This window comes from Arvicanthis niloticus, chromosome 14 (assembly GCF_011762505.2).
Source record: "Arvicanthis niloticus isolate mArvNil1 chromosome 14, mArvNil1.pat.X, whole genome shotgun sequence".
Taxonomy (NCBI): domain Eukaryota; kingdom Metazoa; phylum Chordata; class Mammalia; order Rodentia; family Muridae; genus Arvicanthis; species Arvicanthis niloticus.
This window is the reverse complement of record NC_047671.1, coordinates 55,838,866-55,852,152: the sequence shown is the minus strand read 5'-3', so window position 1 is coordinate 55,852,152 and position 13,287 is coordinate 55,838,866.

The window sequence follows — 13,287 nt, the reverse complement described above, 5'->3', positions numbered from 1 at the left end:
ACCCACATATTTATCCCCAAAGAATTCTGGCAGAAGACCTGAAAAGATGAATTTTTATCACACAAAAAAAGAAAAAAAGAAAAGAAAATTGATCGAAGTCCTTGATGCTAGAAAGAACTAGGCATGCTACTCAACAGAAATGTCAGGGAAGAACCATTTTTGTTCTAAACAAGCAAGTATTTTTTGGAAACCTTTTCATCACATGACAAAATCTCCTCTATTAAATTAATTTTCACAAATTCCCTCTGTTACAACCACATTCTAAGTGGAATTTGAGCATGACATTTGTATTTAATATAAAGTAAATATCTATTTGAGAGTCCTCGTATTCCCCATCATGTCTCTACCCCTTTCATCCATGACTAAAGAAGATCCCTTTGAAGTACTGATTCCCTCTAGAAGAAGAGTCACCAAAATGCTAACAGAGGTAAAAGAGGGTGATTTATCAAATTAGAGCTCCTGCAATTCACATGAAAAAAAAATAACATTGTAAAATAAATTTAAATGTCAATAGGGGCTGAATAGATATTTCAGTTGGTAAAGTGCTTGTCAAACAAGCATGAGGATTTGAGTTCAGTCCCAAGAAACCACATAAAAAAGTTGGGTGTGGCAATTATTCATAATCCCAGTGATGGGAAAATGGAGACAGGTAGATGCCTGGAGGTTGCTGCTCTGCTAGCTGGGCTGACCAGGAAATTTCAAAACCAAGTAACACACACACACGCACATGCACACACACACGCACACGCGCACGCGCACGCACACACACACACGCACACAAGCACACACACCAACACACTAAAACACTCATATCCAATATAGTCCCAACATGCGTTTGAGATCTGACAAGCTGAGCTCTAGAAAAATTCCTATTGATATTTATGGTTTCTGACTATGGTATTGCATATGGATTCTCTGACAGTAGCCATCTCAAATAGGCCACATCCCCAAACCCTGAACTCAAGGGAAATCCCCACTGTTCCCATCTTCCCTCAGTTCTCCCAGATAGTCAGCAACACTAGCCCCAGATGAACCTCCTGCTATGCTGACAAGGCTAACATCTGTATCTCTTACCTCGGGAGGTAGAATGTCTTATCCTCATCCTTATCCTGAGTCACAAATGCTCCTTGTATCTTAGTGAAAGGGATTTATTTTTTAGAACAGTTAGCACCATTCATCATCTAACATGCTACTCTCAAAAGTAGTGTATGACACAGGTTTGACAGCAACTGGTTCGGGCCTATTTAAAAGCATAGTTTGCTGTCATTGTAAGTGTGTCAGGTAATAATAAGAATCAAAGCTGGCGTAACTCAGGAAGAGCATTCACAAAGAGTCGCACAATGTAAACTTCCAAATCTCCTCCCTTCAATATAATAATCCTCTTAAGACTTTATTATCACACCTTTGTCTCTTTAATAGAAGCAATACAAATACCTCTCAAGAGAAATTGCTATGAAAATAACACATTTTCTGATTCATTTAAATATCAGTGACTTAAACTCAATATTTTATGTTCCAGAAACATCAGTTTTAACTAACATCTTTGTATCTTTTTCAGGTAAAGTCATACCTGGTCTCAACATAACTAGTTGAGAAGAGACACAAATTAATATAATAAATACATTAAAGAAATTTTCTTTGCTGTGTAAAATATTGGTTATCTAAACCCTCTCAACTAGGTATTCCATTATGATTCTTTTCGAATACTATGCTTTTAATTAATATATCAAAATTACACTAATAATTTAAAATATTAAAGTATATTTGTGCTGTTCCATAAATGTCTTCTAATTTGATGACTTCCATGAGCCATGGCATATGTGTACCCACAGATACACATAATGTAAAAAATTTGAAATGTTTTAAAAGTTATAATTTGATTCTATCATGGGATTACTCTACTCATTTCTTAACTTACCATCTATGCACAGAATCAGTGTGTTAAATATGCTTTCAGAAACTTTATCAATATATGGAAGATGTATATATTTATTCAATAGTATACCCAATCCTGTGGTTGCTGTAAACTTTGCCTATTATATCCACATAAAGTTACCTGTAATGTTTTCTAGTCATACGTTGTAAATAATTATCAGTTACTGATATATGTAAACCTCTCAAATAGCATTAGAATTGAAGGGTGTGCCTTCATTTACATATCTTTTGAGTGGAAACAGAACATTTTAGGACCCAAATAAAATCTGTAGAAAGGTAAGATAAAATATAGACCATCAAAATTTCCTTGTATGTCTACATTACAAATTCTAAAAAGGTGTACTTAAAAAAACAAGTGACTATAGGACTATAGCTATTGATGAGACTTACTTTTTGAAGTAAAAAAGCTGAGAGTAAACTGTAGTGAGATGCAAATATCAGACTAGGTGACTTGCATATATTGTATAAACATCTGCTCATCAGCCGTTTTCACTAGCTCCGTGTCATTACAACAGCATAGTGTACTTCCCAGGAATGACTCCATACTTACACATGATACACGCACAGTCATACTTATATTTCTGAATAGCTAAACCAGTGGTTTTCAACCTGTAGGTTACGAACCCTTTGGGAATCAAATGACCCTTTCACAGGGGTTGCCTGAGATCACTGGAAAACATAAATATTTACATTACAATTCATAACAGTAGCAAAATTACAGTTTTGAAATAACAACAAAAATAATTAATGGTTGGGGGTCACCACAAGAAGAACTTTATTTAAGGGTCACAGCATTAGGAAGGTTGAAAACCACTGGTCTAGACAATTGGAACATTTTTCAATTCACTCTATAATCTTGGTACCTAAGCTTCCCCAGGGAATTATGAGAAATGAAATTTCTGAACCAGTTCTGATTTTTTTATTTGTGGATAATTTATTCTAGTTTTTCCTCTATGAATATAACACATAAATATGTGTTGATCCAAACTGAAATAGTGCTATGCCATCCTTATTTGTTTACAACCTCATAGCTAAAAATATCATGGATGTTGCTATAGTATTGAACATTAAAAATATTTTATGAATATATAATTCAATAAAATATACTATTACTAAAATTTAGTCATTCTACAGTTGGTATGTAAATTTTTAGTTTTCTTTTTTAGATTGTAATTTTTTTCCTTTTATTGTAAATAGATTTTTTGGTTTACATATTCTGACTACAGCTTCCCCTCCCTCTACTCCTCCCAGACCTCTCCATCTTCCTTCTCCCAAATTCCTCTTCCATCTCTCCCCAGAAAAGAGCAGTCCACAAAGGGACATCAATCAAACCAGGAGTAACAAGATACAATAAGATGAGGCACAAACCCTAACATCAAGTCTGGTCAGAGCAATCCAGTAGGAGGAAGAGTCCAAACAGCAGGCAAAAGAATCAGAAAACCCCGCCTCTCCCACTATCAGGATTCACCTAAAAACACCAAGTAAACAATCATAGCTCATATGCAGAAGACACAGCACAGAGCCAAGCTGACTCTGTGAACCCTGTGAGCCCTGCTTAGTTGGTTCTACTAGCTGTGCTCTCCCAGTGTCCTCAACTCCTCTGGCTCCCACAAGTCTTTCTCTCTTTCTTCTGCATGACTCCATATCACCAAGGGGAGGAACATGATGGAGACCTCCAACCTGGGTTTGTTCTCTCTGTCTCTCTGTCTCTTTCTCTCTCCCCTCTCCTCTGTCTCTCTCTGTCTCTCTGTCTCTGTGTATGTGTGTCTGTCTCTCTGTCTGTCTCTCTGTCTCTGTCTCTCTCTCTTTCTCTCCCCTAATGTTAGTCTGTGATAGACTCTTTTCTCATATAATACATTTTGATTACAATGTCTCCACCCTCTACTTCTCCCAGTTCCTCCCCCACTTCCCTCCCTTCAGATTCACTCCCTTTCTGTCTCTCATTAGAAAAGAACAGGCTTCTAAGAGATAACAACAAAACATAACAAAGTAAAATATAGTAAGTTAAAAACAAAAATTATCACATCAAAGTTGGGCAAAACAACCCAACAAAGGAAAAGAGCCCCAAGTAAAAGCATAAAAGTTAAAGTCCATCCACTCGTACACTCAGGAGTCTCATAAAAATACTAAGCTGAAAGCTATAATATATTCAGGGGACTCTGCACAGATTTGAGTCAGTCTTGTGCTTGCTGCTTCATTTTCTATGCGTTCATGTGAGCCTGGCCCAGTTGTTGAGATTATAATTTAATTACAACATTTCTCTTTCCCTTTCTTCCTTTCTTCCCTCCAAACCCTCTTACCTCCCTCTCCACTATCCTTCAAATTCATGGCCTCCTTTTTTTACTATTACTGCATTCATATATGTATATGTATATCGATGTATATTCCTAAACATAACCTTACACCAATCCTGATTGAAAACATATGTGAAAAAGAATCTTCAAAGAAATTAAAAATGATCTGAAAATATCAATGAATTTGAAAAGAGGCTTATTCTTGGACTACATAGATCGCATGATCTAACTAACCAAGGTGTCATGACAACTGTGTCATGCAAAATAAACTTCCCGGATTTTCTACATTCTTGTAATTCCAGCACTTAGGTGACTGGCACAGGAAGATTACAAGTTTGTGGCTAGCTTGTACGAAATTGTGAATTTGAGGCAAACCTCAGGTACACAGTGAGACCTTGTCCCAAAAAGTGAAATAAAATATTATTGCTAAAGGAAATATTCATTGAATCACTGAGCAGTAATGGGCTTTATTCGGTGTCTCTCTCCTTTGATGACAGAGATGAGATCAGTAAGAGAAGCAGCCTCACTGATACGTACTCGGTGTTAGAGAGCAGTTCCAAATTCAAAGGAAACACTCAGTAAGCTTTTTAGGAAGGTAAGAGTCCCATGTAGATTTGAAGTTGAACTCCAGGATGAAACCCATGAAGAAGTAGTGATTACTGGTCATTCGGGAAATGTGTCTGAAGAAAAGCTAATGGCAGAAATTATTGACTTGTAAATCTTGTCATTCTCTGGAATCCTCTCTAAAAACCGAACATCATTTACATGACAAAAATCTATGTCTTCTCTAGCTCTGTCTTTTCAATGGATACATATTTAGTTGCCTCAGAAGTAATTAATATTACTGCACCTAGACTTTTTTTCTATTTTACTCATGGTAAAAGTCTAAGCGTTACTTGTGTGCTGTTCTACAGTATCCGAGTGATGGGCTTCAGTGTGTTACTAGTCCCAAGCAGTTGGGTGTCATGGGAAAGTTAAGTGCTCTATGACAATTGGCTTCCCTTCTTAATACAAGACTTTTTTTTTTTTTTTTTTCATTAGAAAATCTTGTTCCCTGATGACTGGTTCAAAGAATTAGGCTTATATTGATTGTAAAAAGAACCAAATTATTGGAGATTCTAAGTCATCTCATAACAATAAAACTGTGTATTTCCTTTTTTAATCCATTTCTCTAGCTCCCAGAGCTGAACATTTCTCTAGTGAGTTTTCAGTTAATTAAAAAGCCTATAGCAGAGTATTGAATATGCCCTCAAGAAAATCCCAAACAGTGCGTATGGCCCTGCCCTCAGAAGCCAAAAAGTGGTCGTGTGAAACAGCTGGGTCTGGGAGAGTTTGAGTAAGCTCAGCCTTCTGGCATGCAAATAGACGGCTGAATCTAATTTGAAACCCTAGAACCCAAAAGAGCTAAGGCTACAGCAAATGCTTTTTCAATCTTGTGAGTATTCAAAATGTACTCTCTGCAGCCTTAAGCATTTTCCTAAAGTTGTATGCTGTCTGGGAAGATAGATAGATAGATAGATAGATAGATAATAGATAGATAGATAGATAGATAGATAGATAGATAGATAGATAGATAGATAATAGATAGATAGATAGATAGATAGATAGATAGATAGATAGATATGTTACATGTTACATATTGCCTATAAAGCTGCAGCTGCACATGTATGGCTGCAAAGGAAAAGTCATCAAAAGAGTGAGTATGTATCAGTTCCACAGATTTATCTAGGAGCTTCCATTTAATCTCCATAAAGACACCTTAAATTGTGGGAGTAACTGAACATTTTCTCCCTTTCACCCAGTTCCATATATATAAGAACTTGGCATGAGTGGGGGTGGGGGTTAACAATCTACAGTTTAATTGCAACTAGCCCATACCTTAGCATATTGTATAAACAATAAATATCGATTGTACATTACAATGTATTCATTCCCGACCCTCAATGCCAAACACAAAGAACCAAATTACTAAAGAGCACAGAACTCAATTCCCTCTGATGAGCATGAGGAAACTCACTATAAAAGCAAACTAAAAACCAATGACTCAGTAATATTCCCAGGAGTCTATTACAGGAAAGGAGGTCTCAGTGGAGAAATCAGATTGCATCAATTTGAGAGACATTCTCTGAGTCCGGGATTGGACTGCCTATTTGGAAATTATTTTTTTTTTAATTGGGGATTACACTGTAAGGTTATTTTATTATCTGAAGCAAGTCACCCCTACACTCTACATATCAGAGAATGAACAAAATCACCATATTAACAAGGAATTAGAGGAGGTGGTTATCACTAGCTAAGTACAGAGACTACAAGACAGTCTCAGTCAGTTATCTCCTCGGCTTCTCCTTAATACTTTAATTGACTGGATTTCTCTTATCTGAGTTATTATGTATTTGCAGAAAGAAAAAGTTCTTAAAAGCAAGAATGCAGGCAATGAGAATATGAGTTCTTATCTCATAAATGCGGCTTAAGTATGTTCGTATAATAAATAAATTAGAAAGCTATAAAAGTAAAATTAGTATTTGGGTTTATGGAACCGAATACATTCATATCTACCAGAGAAGCATCTTCAGCTGACAGTGCTTGTTACATTTATGAGGCAGGAGCATAGTTATAGCATTGATCACTATAATAAGAAAATCACATCAACAATTGCCCCTAATTATACGCCTTATGTTTTTAATTTAAAAACCACAACCCTAGCAGGTGTCTGTGCTTGTGATGCTTGTACTGAGTAGGCATTGGGAGACAAGTTGCCATGTCAGATTCCAGGTAATCTCCATCTACAAATAAGCTAAAGCATTATCGTTGCGATTGTTAATAGAAAACACTTTGTAAGATCTTATTGTCATCGCATTACATTTATGGTAGAACTTGGCTTTAAGGAGATTTAAGTATGAGGTGAAAACTTTGTGAGCCTTTTAAGCACTAAGTAAGCTGAGTATTGGGAGGGAATGGCCTTTCCACGTGAGGATAAACCATCCAGCAAGTGCTACTGCAACAATAATCAACCACTTGTCTCAAATAGTGAGATTTTGCTTATCAAAATTCCATTTTTTAATGAATAGTCAGTCTTAAGAGCATGTTTCATAAAATACTACTAGTAGATATGCGATTGGATTTTAGGTCTATGTTGAACAAAAATTATAGGGGTTTATTATGACTTCAAACTGAGTCTGTGTCACAAGGAACCAACACAGAGCCACTAGGTTTACAAATTAAACGTCAGCTTTATAGAAGACAAATCCCCCACAGATTTATCTTTAATATTTTTATCCTAAAAAAAAAAGAGAGAGACTGTGGCCTCCCTGACTGGAAAAAGTACTGTGTAATAGAGAAGTCTGTGATCTCCACCACCCTTCCCCTACCACCCTCCTGGGTCTTCAGTCTACAGAAATGGAGGTCTGCTGCAAGTTAATCGACTTTTTCTGCACTGCTGTTATCATTCTTCCCATGTTCACAAGAGCCAGCCTTTCAATGGAAGCTCTTATTGTGTGGCTGGTTGGTTAGATGGTTCATTGGTTTCTGGAAGTTCAAAAATTTTAATTTTTCAGGATAGAGTCTTTACTGATTTGAATAAAAGCCAAGTTAGAGTTATCACTAACTAGTTGTGATTTTTTTCTTTTAGTAGTAAAGTGTTTGTGATTTCTTTTTTCATTTGAAGCAGAGTCTCCTAAGAGAAACTATGAGGTTCTGTAGCAATACATTCTGTCTTTCCTTGCATAGCTAAAGTAGGAAGTTAGGTTAGAAGTAGGCCTTACCACCTTAAGATCTTCAGCTCAGCTTATTAACATTTGTTAATTTTTCCTTGAAAGATGCTACATTAATGCATACATTTAAATACTAATAAATTTCAAATTTAAAAATGACTGTAATTTAAAGATAAAATCCCAGATTAGAAAGAGGTTAAGATTCTCTTATTTATAACTAGTAAATTTCCCTAGTTATCTGTTTGGTACCATCAGGATGCTGGTGGTAAGGGTATCTGTTCCTTGTCAGTGAAAAGGACCTGGACTATATTCTATATTCCCAGGACTATGGACCTGGTCAAAAGCCTAGGCCTGCGGAGGTCACATTCCCTAATGCAAACCTATCGCTGTTTTTTTGTCAGACAAACATGTAGAAAAAACACATAATTATATAACTAACCATAGGCTACTGCTACTCTCAGGCTCAGTTGAGATAGACTCCTTTGCAATTAAAGCAAAGACTGATAAGTGGATGAAATGCTAAAAATAAGTCAAATGGGAAAATAGGACATTTATATCTTCCCTTCCAAATCCCAGAGAAGGTTGTAAAAAAATGGAGTAAAAGGGTGGTAAGAGCCAAATGATGTGGAGTATTATAAAACACTGCCTTCTGGATATGGATATGGATGTTGCAAACACACATAACAGCTATGACCACCTGTACAAAAAAAAAAAAAAAAGATAGAAAATTAAGAGGGGAACTAATTTGAGACAAAAAAAAAGTGGCTCTTAATCTCTTACTCTCTTACCCTCTTAATCTCTTACCCTCTTGCCTCTCTGTCCCCTCCCCCCTCTTCCCTCTTCCTCTCTCTCCACGTGGTCATGGCCCGCCTCTGCTCTCTCTCTCTCTCTTTCTCTCTCTCTCTCTCTCTCTCTCTCTCTCTCTCTCTCTCTCTGCCTCTACTACCCTCCTGACTCCCCTTCCCATGCCCTCAATAAACTCTATTCTATACGAAGAAGAAGAAGAAGAAGAAGAAGAAGAAGAAGAAGAAGAAGAAGAAGAAGAAGAAGAAGAAGAAGAAGAAGAAGTAGTAGTCATCAAGAGTGGGAGGGGTTTCCTTCCATATCCTGCCTCACAAAACCAACAGATACCACCTGCTCTACTGGAGGTCATACTGGTACTCAAACCCCAAATAAGACTCCATCAATAGCCTGCCACACTTCTTAGAGCCTGCCCAACCTTCCCCAACAGCATCTCTCCCCCTCATCTTCTTATCTTGACCCACAACACTGAGAGAAGCCTTCACTCTACCAGAGGCAACACCAGTACCTGGAAGATCAGAGACCAGAGCAGTACCTGGAACCTCAGAAGCCCTCTGATCTAATCAGAGGCCATTCTGGTACTCAGAACCCCAGAGGTCACTGCTGTTGCCAAAAACTTAGAAGCCCAGTGGCAATGCTGGCATCCAAACCCTAGAGTTCACACAGCCTCCCAAACCTCAGTAGAAACATAGTACTAAACCTAAGAATTGACTGGTCACCAAACTCACAGGCCAGAAGACCAGAGAAGAAACAGAAACTAAGGGAAAAATACATCCATCCAACAAAGTTTAAACCCAGAAATCAGTATAATCAAAAAATCAAGTAAACCTATATCTACCGCAAACCCACATGCCTAGAGACCAATGTGAGAACACAGTTAACAACAACCAGGACAAAATGGCAACCTCAGTGCCCAGATACCCTACTTCAACAAGCCCTGCATATTCTAACACAGCTGAAGAACAAGAAAATGACCTTAAAATCAAATTTATGAAGATGATAGAGGTCCTTAGAGAAAAATGAATAAATCTTTTAAAGAAAGTCAAAAACAAACAAATACGTAAAAAAAAAAAATGAATAAAACTGTTTAAGACCTGAAAATGAAAGTAGAAGCAATAAAGAAAATGCAAACTGAGAGAATCTTGGAAATGGAAAAATCGAGTTAAGCAAACAGAAACTACAGATGCAAATATGACCAACAGAATACAAGAGATGGAAGAGAGAATTTGAGGTGTAGAAGACACAATAGAAGAAATTTAAACTTTGATCAAAGAAAATATTAAGTCTAAAAAATTGCTAACTCAAAACATCCAGGAAATCTGGGACACTATGAAAAGATTCAAATCTAAAGATAGTAGGAATAGAAGGAGGAGAATCTTAGCTCAAAGAGCCAGAAAATATTTTTAACAAAATTAAAGAAAAAATTTTTCCTAACCTTAAGAAGAGCATGCCTATAAAGGTACAAGAAACTTATAGAATACCAAATAGGTTAGACCAGAAAAAGAAAATCACCTTACCATATAATAATCACATAATATAATCACAGAGTAATCAAAACACTAAACATATAGAACAAAGACAGTAAAAGCCCAAATAACACATAAAAGTAGGACTACTAGAATTATACCTGAATTCTCAGTGGTGATTCTAAAAGCCCCAAAGGCCTAGACACCTGTACTTTGGACTAAAAAGACCACAGATTGACATACTGCCTAGCCATCAGTATCTAGAGAGCAACCAATAGCCTTAGTAATAGCCTGGGTTGTTTGGGGTTTTCCATGGGGCCCTACAGGCCAACACATCAACTAGACATAAAGCATTTCTTGTACTGAAGGTTTCACTTGGTAACAAAAGATTAGTTTTAGTTGTCCCTTCTCACATTCCCTCCCTTGCCCTCTCTTCTATCCTTTCTTACCATTTAATCTTCCCCTCATCATTGTAGCTACTCATTTTACTACTCGTTGTAGCACACCTATCAAATGCTTAAAAACTAACACCCATATGTAAAAGATTCATCTTATTCTACATGATTTTTTCCTAGCTCCATTTACTTGCAAATTTTACATTTTTTTTGTTTTCAAGAGCTATGAAGACTTTTTATTTTTATTTTTATTTTTATTTTTATTTTTTTAATATTTTATTTACATTTAAGATGCCATCCACTTTCCCCATTTCCCCTCCCTAGAAAACCCTTGTCCCATGCCCTCCCTTTCCTTTTTGCTTTTATACAAAATGTTAATCAAAGGATTTATAAGTTTGGTAATGCTCAATCAGAAGTGTAACCCAATACCCAACCTAGATATAAAAACTATCTTTGACTGATGGAGACCTGTGAACATCTGCCTCCATGCCCCCTCTCTCTTTCTCTCTCTCATCACCTAGCTTCTCCTCTCCTTCATCTTCTCTCCTTACTCCATCTCTTCCTCTCAATACTCCTTCCCACTTAGCTCCTCCTACATATCACTCTTCCTGTTAAAGTAAAACTTTCCTCTCAAAATACAGTTAGAGCATACTTATTCCTAATTGTACCAGTGAGGTACAAGATAGTCCTAATACCCAGTCCATCATTTTGTTGACTAACCAGAACCTCTGTCATCTCTTCTAACTGAAACACTTACTTTTGATACTGGCTTTTTTTTGGGGGGGGGGGGGGGGCGCTTAGAATGAATGTCAGCTGAAAACTATCTACTCAGATCTTTTCTATCAAAGTAAATAGCCAGGATTGGCTATGAGACTATGGGTCTTCAACCCCGTCAGAAATCCAGAATGACTGAACTCAGTCATTCTGAGTCATAACTTCATAACTGAAGTTATGGGAAGCTACATTTAGTGCTTCCCATAATTTTACAACATTTTTAACAGCTGAACAATACTCCATTTTTATTTATTTATTTATTCATATTTATTATCTATTCATCTGTTGATGAATCTGTTGTCAGTTTCCAATTTCTGGCTTTTATGAATAGAGACACAATGAACATGAATGAGCAAGTGTCTCTGCAAGAGGGATGCAGAGTCCTTTGGAGTATAACTGGATCTTGAGATAAACTCTCCTCAAGCTTCTTGAAGAACAGCCATACTGATTTCCGTAGTGGCTATACAAATTTACACTTCCACACACTCTGAATAATTGTTCCTCTTTACCTACATTTTCTGTAGCATGATCTATCACTTGTTTTAATAATCTTGGCCATTCTTGTTGGTGTAAGATGAAATATCAAAGTAGTTTGATTTGTATTTCCTTGATGAGTAGGGATATTGAACATTTCTTTAAGTGCTTCTCAGCCATTTGTGCTTCGCCTTTTGAGAACTCTCCGTTTAGTGCCATTACACACACACACACACACACACACACACACATACACTCTTTTAATTGGGTTATTTGTTTCTTGATGTCCAGTTTTCTGGTACTTCATATTAACCCCCTATTGGATGCATAATTAGTAAAGACTTTTCTCATTTTCTAGACTGTCATTTTGAATGACAGTGATCTTTGTCATATGGAAGCCTTTCAATTTCATGAGGTCCCATTTATTAATTGTTGTTCTTATTGTCTATGCTACTTGGTATCTTGTTCAGAAAGTCTTTCCTGTGGCAATGAGTTCCCAAAAGATTATTACTCTCTGCTTGTTCAGATTCAGAGTTTCTGGCCTTGTGTTGAGATCCTTGGTCCATTTGGATCAAGTTTTGTGTAGAGTGATAAGTATGGATCTATTTGTATTTTTTAACGTCCAAACCATTGAATTTTACCAACATGGTTTGTTGAAGATGCTGTCTCTTTCCCAACGTGTATCTCTGGCTTCATTGTTCAAAATCAGGCACCCATAGGTGTTTGGACTCATGTCTAAGTCTTCAATTTGGTTCCATTCATCCACATGACTGTTTTTGTACTAATACTATACTGTTCTTATTACTATAACAGACTTGGTGTCTTCTGAGACAATCAACCTCTAGAGAGCCAACTGATATTGCCAGTTATGTTTAGAAGAAAAAAAGCATATTAAAAAAAGATGTATGGAAAACGACTTCATTGCCACCCCACAGACCATTGTTTTCTTTAGGAGTGTTAGCCCCGTGTATGAGACAAGTGATAGATGAGAAAGCTGATCGTCTCTTATTTTTCACAACAAAGAATCTTAATGAAAATGGCATTCATTCTATTTTTTATTTTTTCTGGAAGATTTAGGAAAAGTAACAACTCCTAAAGACTCATGGGGGATTAATTAATCTACAAACTTTGTCACACTGCTGAAAAGGGTAAACAGGTCATTCTATGTATGAATGTTGACTACCTTGGAGCCTAGGTATAACATGCCCCACCCTCTTCCTGGTAAGAGAGATTATTACCATATTTTGTATACTTCATGGAAGATGGAAATTCTCAGTCTAAAAAAATAAAGCTTTCTACTTGCATTTACATCCAAATCCCAAGACAAAATAAAATTATTTTTAGAAAAACTCATGAGTCATTCTGATGACCTAACTTCCTGACTGAACTTAAGATATCTTTTTTTGTAGTATAATGAATCCTTACCTTGTAACAGAGC